Here is a 12,529-nt window from a genome sequence, read left to right as displayed (position 1 = left end):
TTGTATCCGACCACCCATACTTTGCTTGTAGATTCAAGATTGAGAGACAAGCCCGTAGTTTAGACATCCTAGCACCCTCGTACAACTGTGTTGATTGCAACTCTTGCATTTTGACCTCAGAATCTGACATCACGTGTACATGTGATGTAGTGCCCCTAAAAATAGAATCCATCATGTCCACCATACCCTCGTCATCATCCGAGATACTATAGTCTTGCTCAAAGTGTGAAGGTATATGCGCACCCTCGTCACCCTCCTCATCCTATTTCAAGATTTCGTGTATATATAAGATCTTGTCTCAAGGTTTCGTGTCATAATGGTATCCAATATTAACCATGAACTCAAATAGCATTGACTTACCGATAATCCATCACCACTGTAACACCAACGGTGGATACTGGTTTGGGCTCCTCCCCATACATCCGCAAGTGGTGCATGATAATATGATGTTGATGTCGCACTTCTCGCTTGCAATGAGTGCAATGACAATACAATCTCTTCGTAAGCCACTCTGTGCTCTCGGGCGTTGGCGCATCATCTGGCAAGCTTCAACTCATCCCTTCCATCTGCATACTTTTAAAATCACAACATGAGTTGCAAGGAAATCTATTAAGATCCAAAAAATAGCCACCCATGAGCTTCTTTTCTCTTTTCTAATAATAAGTGCCTTGAACTGTCGCTATATAGCGACTTTTTGCTATGTTCCCTCGCTATATAGTGACACTTTGCCATGTTCTGTCGCTATATAGCGACGCTTTTTGGATATAAGTGTCGCTATATAGCGACGCTGGGGGCTTACACCCGAAACCTCGCGCGACGCTTTCTTTAGCATAGGTTATTGTAGGAAAAGCAAAAATTTCTCCTCCCACCTTATATTCGACGACCTCGCTTTCCTCCTCTCTATTCTCCACTACTCAGCCCCTCTCCTAGCACTTGTGCTTCCTCTCCACCCTTCTCCCTCTTTGCTTGTGTGAAAAGGAGTTTTTCAAGAAGGTGAGTCTCTTTAAGCAATGTAGGTTCGTTTTTTGTGAGATTTCATTTTATGAGTGTTGAAGCATGTTTCTCCTTGTATTGCTAAGGCTATGTGCTAGTTTTCATGCTTGATTTTCAAGGGTTAAAGACAAAAAACGAGATTTTGTGAAAGAAAGAAGACTCTCCTCTTCTCTTTTTGGTATTTCTCTTCCTTCTCTTTCTCCTTGTTTGTAGGCTTATGCTTTCTCCTTGTTTGTAGACTTATGCTTGTCTCCTCAATCCAATCCCTTTGAGAAGTTGCTTCTCTAAACTCCTCCTTCCTCTAACTAGTTATTTGAAAAATGGTATGTTTCCTCTCTTTTGTAGGGCTAGTCCACAAAACACCGAGCGGGACTATTCCAGGTAAGAAAGTCCTTCCTATTTTTTCCTTTTGTTATTTTTGTTATTTACATTGGTCTGCAGCTAGCACCTTTCCTCTTCTTTATCCCCTCTTTAAATCTCTTTTTCCCCTCTTCCTCCTTTCCTTCCTTTCTTTTTCCCCTCTTTCAATTTCTTTTCCCCTCTTCCTTCTCTTATGTTTATGCTCTTTTTCCCTCTTCTTTTTTCCCTCTTTTATCCCCTCTTTCAATCTCTTTTCCCCTCTTCCTTCTCTTATGTTTATGCTCTTTTTCCCTCTTCTTTTTCTCCTCTTTCAATCTCTTTTCCTCTTTTCCCCTCTCTTTCCCCTCTCTCAATCTCTTTTCATAAGCATATGTATTTGCCTATGCTTATGCATGAGCATATGCTCATATGCTCATGCATAAGCACAAGCTTATGCTTTCTCTCTTTTTATTTTATGCTCATATGCTCATGCATAAGCATAAGCATATCCTTTCTTTTTTTTTCTCTTATGCTTAAATGCCCTTTTTCCCCCTTCCTTCTCTTATGCTTATGCTTACGCATGAGCATATGTCTCTTTCTCCTTCTCCTTCTCTTTTCCTCTTTTCCTCTCTCTTTCTCCCCCTCTTTTCCCTCTTTCGATCTCTTTTCATAAGCATATGTATTTGCCTATGCTTAAGTTTTCTCTCTTTTTCTTTTATGCTCATATGCTCAGGCATAAGCATAAGCATATGCTTTCTTTCCATATCTCTTATGCTTATGCTCTTTTTCCCTCTTCCTTCTCTTATGCTTGTGCTTATGCATGAGCATATGTCTCCTTCTCTTATACCTATGCCTATGCCTATGCATGTCCTTCTCCTTCTCCTTCTCCTTCTCCTTTCTTTCTCTTCTTTTTTCCTCTCTTTTTCTATTCTTTTCATAAGCATATGCCTATGCATGTCCTTCTTCTTCTCCTTTTCCTTTCTTTCTCTTCTTTTTTCCTCTCTTTTTCTCTTCTTTTCATAAGCATATGCCTATGCCTATGCCTATGCCTATGCTTATGCATGAGCATATGCTCATATGCTTATGCATAAGCATGAGCATATGCTTTCTCAATGTATTCTCTTATGCTTTGCCAATGTATTCTCATATGCTTTCTCAATGTATTCTCTTGTTTTTTGTTTTTGGTTTTCATGTTTGTGTCTACATTAGGCATGGGATCACGTCGCACGTCCGATGAGTACGGAAACCCTCGTAGGAGGAGACATCATGATCTCTATTCTCTAGAGGACTTTGATTCCCCTCAGGCGACACCTCAAGGGCCTACCCCTGCAACTACCCCTGGCCCAACTCCTCTCGGATGTAGCACTGCGACTACCCCTCGGGGGTCTCCTTTGCTAGTAGCCCATGGCTTTGGCAGGAGTCCTGACGAGTTTGTGGCACAAATGACTTATGAGGAGGCAGCGAGATTCTTCTCTCTACTATCCTAGAGGACCTCAGCAGTTCCCTCTCCTACACCAATGATTGGACCTACTACCCAGCCATCCTCTCGTGTCCCTTCGACTGAGGGGTCATCACCTGGGTGTGGCCATCATAAGGGAAGGAAGAGTAGGAGGGGTCGCTTATGTTGTGCTGACTCGAAAGATGTAGATGAGTCAGCACATGCACATCCCTACAGGTCTCCACTTGGTCCCGAGCCCCAGTACCAATCAGGTCCCTTGCCCTCTCCTACTTCCACTGCTACTCCTCACTCCGGAAGCGCTCACACAAACACCACTTGCTCTGACTCTGCCACTACCATGAGTCCTCCTTACCCCATCGAGGACCTGTCCTATCAAATCACGACTGCTGGAGAGATAATAACATATTAAAAGGGCAAAGCAGTAATGACCACCATGAGGCGATTGATGAGCCACCACTTCTTTCATCGATGAATTGAAAGCAAAATACCCTAACCCCCTAAATTGGGAGTTTAACGAGAATTACATGTGAAAGCGCATGGGTTTGGTCTTGAAGCATCGTAGATCAACCTTGCGTACTTCCATCACAAAGGGGAGGGCTAAACCCAGTTGGGCAGACAAAGCTGATTGGAGGTTTTTCAAGAAGCAGAACAGGTACGATCCCGAAATGTTCAAGGGTCAGAGGAGGGCTACGAGGAGACGGTTGGACGCCGTAGGTACTTCGCACTTTGGTGCAGGCGAACGGTTGGCATTGAAGGCAACCGTGGTAAGTCTACTTCTTCTCATTTAATGTATTGTTCTATTTGTTTTACTACATATTACATGCACTTTATCTAACTCTCGTAAATTGGGTCCACAGCAAGTTGCGATGGGTCACCTTCCTACAGATGCAGAGACGAGACGCGCGTTTCATGTAGGAACAAAGCCGTGGTTTATTGAGTAGGAGGCAATGGGAGCGACGGTTGATTGGGCTGAGGTGGCTGCTCGCATGGTATAAGTCTACTCCTACTTGTAATCTCACTTTTTAAATTGTTTTATTCTTTAAGTTCCAATCTAATTTCCAATTAATATAGTTTCACTCTTAGAGTCAAAGCTCGAGTGTCCCATCACTGGAGGCGAGCGATGACAAGCGCCAGGGACCAGGCGCAACTCATGAGGGTCAGCGATCAGGCGCAGCTCACGAGGGCCAAGGATCAGGCCAGCAAGACGAGGACGAGGAGGAGGACGACGATTCGAATGAGCAATAGTAGTAGTAGTAGTAGTAGTAGTTTGCATATACTTCGCCATGTATATCCTTTTGTATATCGGCTTGTTTGAGCGATTTTGTATCACCCTTTTTGAAAGGGTTATTTTGTAACAAACAATGTTGTATATCTTCGACATGTATATGCTTCTGCCACTCGATCAGTTCATTTGAGCGATTTTGTATCACCCTTTTCGCAAGGGAAATTTTGTAATAAAAAACTTTTTTTTGTAATTACTAAAAAAAAACATTAGTGGGGCAGAATAGGGCTTGCTGTGGCCCTGTTTAGTCCCACTAATGTTTTTTTTAAGTTATGTTAATTGTCGCTATATAGCGACGTTTACTAGTGTCGCTATATAGCAACATTTATTAGAGTGTGCATCTCTATTTTGCACACCTCGGCCTCTTCCTCTTGCTACAATCTCCATCAAATTCAGGCTGAGTAACATCATAAGCTCTACATCATCATGCAAGTCCTTCTTCAGGGAATCATCCTGCACAGGAATAGACATCGGCGCTCTCTCTTTCTTCTGCGTTCATGCACTTTCAGATATCTCTACACTCTGACATAGAGTTGGATCACACGTAGATGGACTTCAATGCATCTATCCTTCTTGTGACCACACCCTCCACACCACTCACAGTAGAGAATCACTCTCATGTGTAGATTTCTCCCCATTACTTGTAACACCACTCAAAACATCTGCTCTTTCAATGTTGTAAACTGAAGTGAACTCCTCCGCGAAGGCACCAAAACGTGGATGAAAAAAAAAGATAGAGCCTAGTCCGCCTTCACAGCCACCCTCATCCACATTTAAAGCAACTAAACAACACAATCACAAGGTAAAGGCATTCGTTCAAAATCCTCGTCCCTATACACCTCTACATTCAGCACATACTCTATCAAAACCCAACACCATACTCTTGGAATATTGAAAACAACAAACCACCTCAAAAGAACTTGCTAAATAGCCTTGGAGGACCCAAATTCAAGTCAACTTGCACATGGCATTTTCCACAAATCTACAGACAGCAAAAGTCACCAATCTGCCTTTCTATGTAGCCTCAAAATTAGTTAGAGGACCGCCCAAATAACCAAGTACAATTTGCATCCTATAGGAGATCATATGCAGCTGTACAGCACCTCAACCATTAGTTATCTTCACCTCTTCATGGAGCTCTTCACCCAAGAATATACAGGTATACACTAGCAAGCAAATCGGCCTACTTCAAGCCATATATGCAGTCGTCCAGCCTCCAAGTAGTGGTTGAAAGCACCCAATAGTAAACTCATGCAGCAACAAGTCCCAAACAATTCATGTTTAGGTCGGCTAGCACTCCTTCACATGCAAACATGTGCGAAGTCTAGCAAGCAGGGTATAATTGATGACGCTCAACCTATAGGAGACTACTCAAAGCATCTCGCAGCAGCATATGTTGAAGAACAGCCCCATGTGTTCACTAAACACTTCGACCAGCTCGTTACTGCTCGTCATCTCTGCAATTCCATCGGCCAAGTTCTCTACAACTATCGCCTGTAAACTATTGTATGCTTATAAGCTATATGACAACTAACCAGCCTGCACTTCTCCTCTACACCATCCTCGTTATCCCTCAATTCTTCATGCTATGATAACCCTTCATGGCTTCTCCAAGTTCCCACAGCCAAGGTCTCGACAGTAGCACCTGACCCTGCCTTCTGTCGCCCATGGTTCTCCAAGCTTTAGTGTAGTAAAGATGCCACCCCTATCCGCAAGCTCCCGGCCATCTCTCACAGCCGGATCCATTGTAGCTGCTCTTCTGCACATAGAGCACTCACATAACTTCCTCCAAATTCTTTCAGCCTACACAGTATTTACGTCTCTACCATCTACCATCTAGGAGCCTCCTGGTAATCAAAAGTGACGCCATAGTCAATCTCTACAACTTCAGTGTGCACCATCTGCACAATCAAGATTGTCATCACAGAGCATTGGAGACCACGACCTCCTATCGCCCACAACCCGTCATCCAAGCTTTCATGACGGTATAATAGTAGCGACGCCCAAGGTTCTCCAAGACTCAAGCAACTGCCCATCTTCTCTCATGCAACGAGATACTCGGCGGCTTTAATTTGCTCACGCTCACAAAGATCACCCGACGTCCAAAGCTCATCTAGCCCATTAGTAAAGACCACAGTCAACTCCAGAGGCCCTCTAGTGCTCTATTGCCCAAGCTCCCATAGCATATTGTAGCATTCACCCACTTTAGAAACTCCTCGCCCTTCACTGCCTTTACAACATCCTCCAAGCCTCTCCCTCCAGACTCTCCAGCCCGCCCATCTCATGGAATACGATCTTCTGTAGCTCACGACTGCACCCCCATCTCCTTAGAAGCCTCCAAGCTTACCATGATTGCTCCCTTCCCCTGTTGCTTACAAGCTCCAGCACTCCATAGCTCCCTCAGCCGATCGCTTGGACTCCCTGCTCTATAGTACTTTTTGTTTCCATAATAGAGACACCCCCCCAACCGATCTCATCATATCCTTCTAGGATCCTCCTGTGAGTCGCATCTCCATGTATGTGACTTGGTCATCCATCCAGAAGCTCCTCTTACCTTTCACGTAGCCAAGCTTGCATGCATGGTTTACCTTCTTTCAAAAAAAGCCATGTCATTATTTTTTAAGACCACTCTACCCGCACACTGAAGAAATACTAGTACCAAGGCACAAATCTAGCACCTCCACTTCAAATTTCACTATGACAAACCTCCTCAAGCCCTTGAAAACCCACAAACTTGTCATAGGCACTCACCTAGGGAAAATATACTTCACAAATGTAGACTCCACACTAATGGGAAGCTCTCACAATGAAAAAAAACCTTCACCAAGGACCACAAAAGGGCACATCCAAAGATAAAAATATCCCAAGCCCAAACCTAGTTACACAGGGACTCTACATGCTCTAGGATGCCTGGTGCATCTACACTTGCCTCATCCTTTCCTAAGAGTCCCCGCAAAAATATTTACTATCTCAACAAAATATCTACATAAGTATAGAGTCTTTTATGAGAGTGACATAACTCAAAGCCACCACCCACTATATATTGGCATAGCTATGTATCTACTCTCATCAGCATGCAACAAATGGGAAACATATTTACAATTTTATCCACACAACGTATTTTCCTGATGCATGATGGAAACATCTATAATCATCAATATTTTTCCTTGTGCCCAATGATCTATTCCTTTGTTTCAAGGCATAGGATTTTTTGGCTGGAAAATGAAGATGTTACTGAGACTTGAAGGTGACAATCTTTTTTATCTTATTCTTGGTGATCTCGCTTGTCCATGCCAACTTGTTGATGCAACTACGAATCATGCTCTTGTGAGACCGAGGGCCCTCTCTTTGAGTAATGGAAATCTGACTCTGGTGATAGCCATTCTCGTGATAAGTCATCTCGTCGGTATATTTTATCTACTCTACATTATCCTCTTATGTTGGATATATTTGCCTTTCCTTCTTCTCATGCTATATGGTAATATCTCGTTGCTACTTTTGAGAAGAAATTTGTCACAAAGATTCTTTATCTTCATAATATTTTGAGCAATCCATACAAAGTTGGAACTCCTATGACAACTCATATTGAGTCATTCAAGAATATCATCAATAAACTTGCTACTGTTGGTGCATCTATTCCACAAAATGAATTGATAACCTATCTTCTTGACAGTCTAGGATCCATTATATGATAATATTGTTACCATACTTTCCAAGAAAAATGAGATTAATTTTGATCAAACATGTATTTCTTTGATTGAGTATGCCTAATGACTCGAGCGTCATAATAAAGACCCTCATGAAACTGTCATGATAACAACGGATGATGTAGAGATTCAGAGACAACTTGTGTGGCTCGCAAGCTTCCTTCCTCCAAATATGGACGTGGTGGTCATCCTGAGAAACATTGTTCTTATTGTGATAAGCATGGTCATCTTATCTCTGATCGTTGGGCTCGGCAATATGATGAGGAACATGGTGTTACCAGTAAGCAACCCCGCTTATCCAAAAATTATCCTTGTGATTATTGTGGTGGAAATCATCCATCCTTTTGGTGTAGGCGTTATGACCGCGAACATAATCAAGCATATGTTGCTCAACATACTTCTATTGTCAATGCCCATACACATCAAGAGGCAAATCATATCTATTCTGATGTCTCTCCAGAGAGGATACTTCAAGTTCAAGATGGTTCCACTTTTATTGTTGATTCTGGTCTATTGGTAATATGACATATCAATCTCAATGGTTACATAATTATCATTCTCTTCCTCACAAGACAAGCTATGGCATCATCATTTTGTTCATTCAGATTTTGCCAAGTTACTTGTGCTATCAATCATCATGATCTTGTGGATGGTATGAATTTCTGAGCTCATCCTCACATGGGCCTCTGTGAATATTGCGCTCTTGGAAAGAATCATTGAAAACCATTTCATGTATCTACTTCAACTCGTCCATATTCTTTATTGGATCTCATTCACACTAATATATATGGACCTTTTCCTCCATCTAATTCTTGCTACAGGTATTTCATCACTTTCATTGACGATTTTTCAAGATATACAACTGTATATCTCTTGCAACATAAGTCATAGCCCTTATCAGTATTCAAGAAATATAAATATAAGCTGCGGAACTTCATACTGGTTTTTGTATCAAGACACTTCATAGTGACAATGGTGGAGAATATATTTCTAATCTTTTTTATGATTATTGCATTGAGTTTGGAATTCATAATGAATATGCTACTCCATACTCTCCTCAATAAAATGGTGCTGCAGAGCATAAGAATCACACTTCTCTTGATGCTATGCAATGTATGCTCCTTCATGCTGGATTATCTCAGAGCTTTTGGGTAGAAGCAATTATGACACCCATCTTTGTGCAAAATCATCTTCCTATAACTGCACCTTCTGGTAAGATACCAATCATAGCTTGGATAGGGCAGACTCCTTCTGTATCACATTTTCAAACTTTTTGTTGCATTGCTTAGATTCATGTACCAAAAGAGACATGGAAAAAGCTAGATCCTCTTGGCTTGAAGGTCATATTCGTTGGATATTCTCCTAATTCTAAAGGTTATAAATTCTATGATCCCTCTTCTAAGAAGGTGATAATTAGTCATGCTACCATATTCAATGAGCAATTAGTGGGAGGGACATGGTCTATCGAGGATGCGGAGGATAGTGAGTCCTTGCTTACCTCCTTTCCTTTTCAATTTGATAATGATTCTACTTCTGATGTCATTTCCTTCATCTAATGGCATTGTTGAGAGGAAGAGAAAGAGGAGAGAGACAGACACGAGTTTCTCCCAAGGAATTGATTCTATTCATAGATCATAGGCATACATACACTTGAGGACTGAGTTAGGGCAAGCTATTTATAGCTCTAACACCCCCACTCAAACTAGGCCCTCTAGCTATGGATGAAAAAACCCTTGAACACCTATTTCATTAATTTTGGACTTTTTCTGTTGTTTTTGGACGAAGCCCAAAAATCCTTCCCAAATGAAAAGTTTACTTTGTGAAAATATCCTTCCCAAATCAAAATTTTACTTTCTGAAAATATTCTTCACAAATCAAAAGTTCACTTTGTGGCACTATCATATTCACATAAAAATATTGTTTTTTCAATCTATACTTTTGCACCAACATGCAAGAATTTGAAATAATCCTATATTAGAAATTCTAGCTATATCTAAGTTATTTGTTAATTTAATTATTTTTAATATTTTTCCTTGACGTTTTTCCTTGACGTGATAAATTTATAAATCCATGAAAGGAGACTTAAATATTTCATGAAAATAATATTGTCACTCGCAATATGCACAAAATTTTTAAAACTTTTGATAAATAGAAAAAAGACATGATGCCATAAGACCCAAGTTTTGTATTGAACCAAAGAGGTATAATAGCAATTACAGCTATTATTATATGATTACATTGAGAGACGTTCCTCTCAGCTAGAGTCTTTATATCCAAAATGATATAGATTGAACATATGTTTACAATTTAAATTGTTGCTCTTAAAGAGCCTCAATTCGTGCCATCTGCATAATTTGACTCCCCATTGTCTTATTGCTCAATGTCATGACAGTCCCTTGCCAGGTGTCATCTGCATAATTTGACTCCCACTTGTCTTGCCAAGCCTTGCCCCTTGGGTGCATTGACTCCCCATTGTCTTATTGCTCAATGCGATAGTCCCTTGCCAGGTGCCATCTGCATTAACTCCCTATTGTCTTGCCAAGCCTTAACCCTTGGGTGACATCCAGTGCAAAATACAGGTGCCATCTACATTAACTCCCACAAGTTGTCTTGCCAAGCCTTGCCCCTTGGGTGCATTGACTCCCCATTGTCTTATTGCTCAATGTGATAGTCCCTTGCCAGGTGCCATCTGCATTAACTCCCTATTGTCTTGGCAAGCCTTGACCCTTGGGTGACATCCACTGCATATTTTGACTCTCATTTGACATAGGAGGTGATGACTCTGATTATAATTGTCTTGGATTGGCTTCTTGCCTAGTACCCAAATAAAATCCTTCAATGGACTTCAATACAAAGCTTTAATCATGGACATTCTTCATTTGCGTTGTCTCCTTCTACTTCCTCCATGGCGAGCATCCTTAAATATTCGTGTATATGCAAAATAGTTTGCTGTGGTATTTTTATTTTTCCTTCTACCTCATATCCCATGCGCTTCTTTGATTTCTTTGCCCTTGAATGCCAAGACACTATGATTGTCTCCGTCGAAACTTGAGAGACCGCTTCATCATTTGGGACCCACTCCTTCATTATACAATTAGTATACAATGTGTTGTTATCCATATTCTCCTTCCTGCCCTTTGGCTCATACCATACCGTTGTAAATGTTGTAGCTTTCCCTTGGTTATCTCTTTGCACATCAACTACTTTTGCAACCCAAAACTTCACATTCTCATATTCATCATCCGATGGCCGAACCACAACAAAACAATCGACCTCTATATCTACTTGTGGCATAAACTCTCTCTTCTTCGATCCACAATATGGACATGGGAGTAATGATACAAATTCATTTTCAAAGACTGGAGCTGGGTGCAAATCGTTATGAACATTTGGCCAAAACATATTGCATTCTTCCTTGACATCCTTTGAGCCTCGCATTCTCTCAAGGTCCTTTATTAAATTTTTTGTCTTGTTAATTACAGTGGTAGTGTGTTCTCTCTAAGTAGGCTTTGAATCAGGATATCTCCGGAGCATTTCCTCTTTGTATGTAATAAATGCTTTTAATCCTTCTATTTCACAGTTAGACCTCTCATTGAATTCTTGTATAGGAGCCCATGTTGGATACCTTTCCTTGCTGGGAATTGAAGTTAAGAGACTGTAAGGTTCTTCAGGTTCCCATTTTGTATCATGAGAATAATGTCTGTTGCATAAGTCTCATCTTTGTCCCATGCTATAAATGATTTGTTGGATGTATTGTAGGGCATAACATCTCCAAGTGTTTCCATATCTCCACATTTATACTTTAGCTCAACATGTGCGCTAAGAATCTTTGATACAGTAACTTCCACCTTATCTTCGCCAAGTCTTCAAAGTGGCAAACTGAATTGGGATCACTATCATGGATTGTAGCAAATGCAACTACTTCTCTTTTGCTACATAAAATCACATCCATCCCTAGAACAAAATCTATAGCCATCTCCTTTGTGAGAGTCCTTCGCAAGCAATTCGCAAGCAAGCTGCAGTAGCAACAATTACATAAATATTAGTCTCTTTTTAATAATCTACTCATTTATTATAATTTTTAATTAGTACTTAATTTATTAGCGGGAGAAGTTATCCGATCAAGCACTAATCAGAAGGACACGCCAAGTTATCCTTTGTATGGTCGATCAAGCATTAAATACTATTTTTGCTCTAGTGTCATGCACATCTGTAAAAAACACGAGCCTGCTAGGTATGTTATCCGATCAAGCACTTATGGGATGGGTGTGCCACTTTGCATGTAAGTCAATTCCACATAGTTGAAGGTGTGTATAAAGTATTGTGCCCATCGGATATCCTTTGCATTGTCGATCAAGCGTAAAACCCCGTTTTTGCCTTAGTGTCATGCACAACCATGAAAAAACACGGTCCTAAGTGTGTTAATCAAACAAGTACTTATCGGATGCGGGCTCCAGTTTCCACGCAAGTTCGTTTCAACTAGGTTGAGATGTGTGAAAAGTATTGTCACCATCGGATACGCTCTGCATGGTCGATTACGCATTATACAACGTTTTCCCTGTAGTGATATGCACATCCATAAAAAAACACGCCCTTAGGTATGTTATCTGACCAAGTTCTTATCGGATGGGTGTGCCTCTTTGAGAAAATTTCAATACCACCTAGGTTAAGGTGTAGGAAAAGTATTGTTCCCATCGGATATGCTTTGCATGGTCGATCGAACATTAAATACCATTTTTGCCTTAGTGT

Source organism: Dipteris shenzhenensis, chromosome 3, assembly GCF_047967505.1.
Source record: "Dipteris shenzhenensis isolate YYH24624 ecotype China chromosome 3, Dip_SZ_1.0, whole genome shotgun sequence".
Taxonomy (NCBI): Eukaryota; Viridiplantae; Streptophyta; class Polypodiopsida; order Gleicheniales; family Dipteridaceae; genus Dipteris; species Dipteris shenzhenensis.
The sequence above is the reverse complement of the archived record's forward strand: the minus strand, read 5'-3'. Positions refer to the sequence as shown.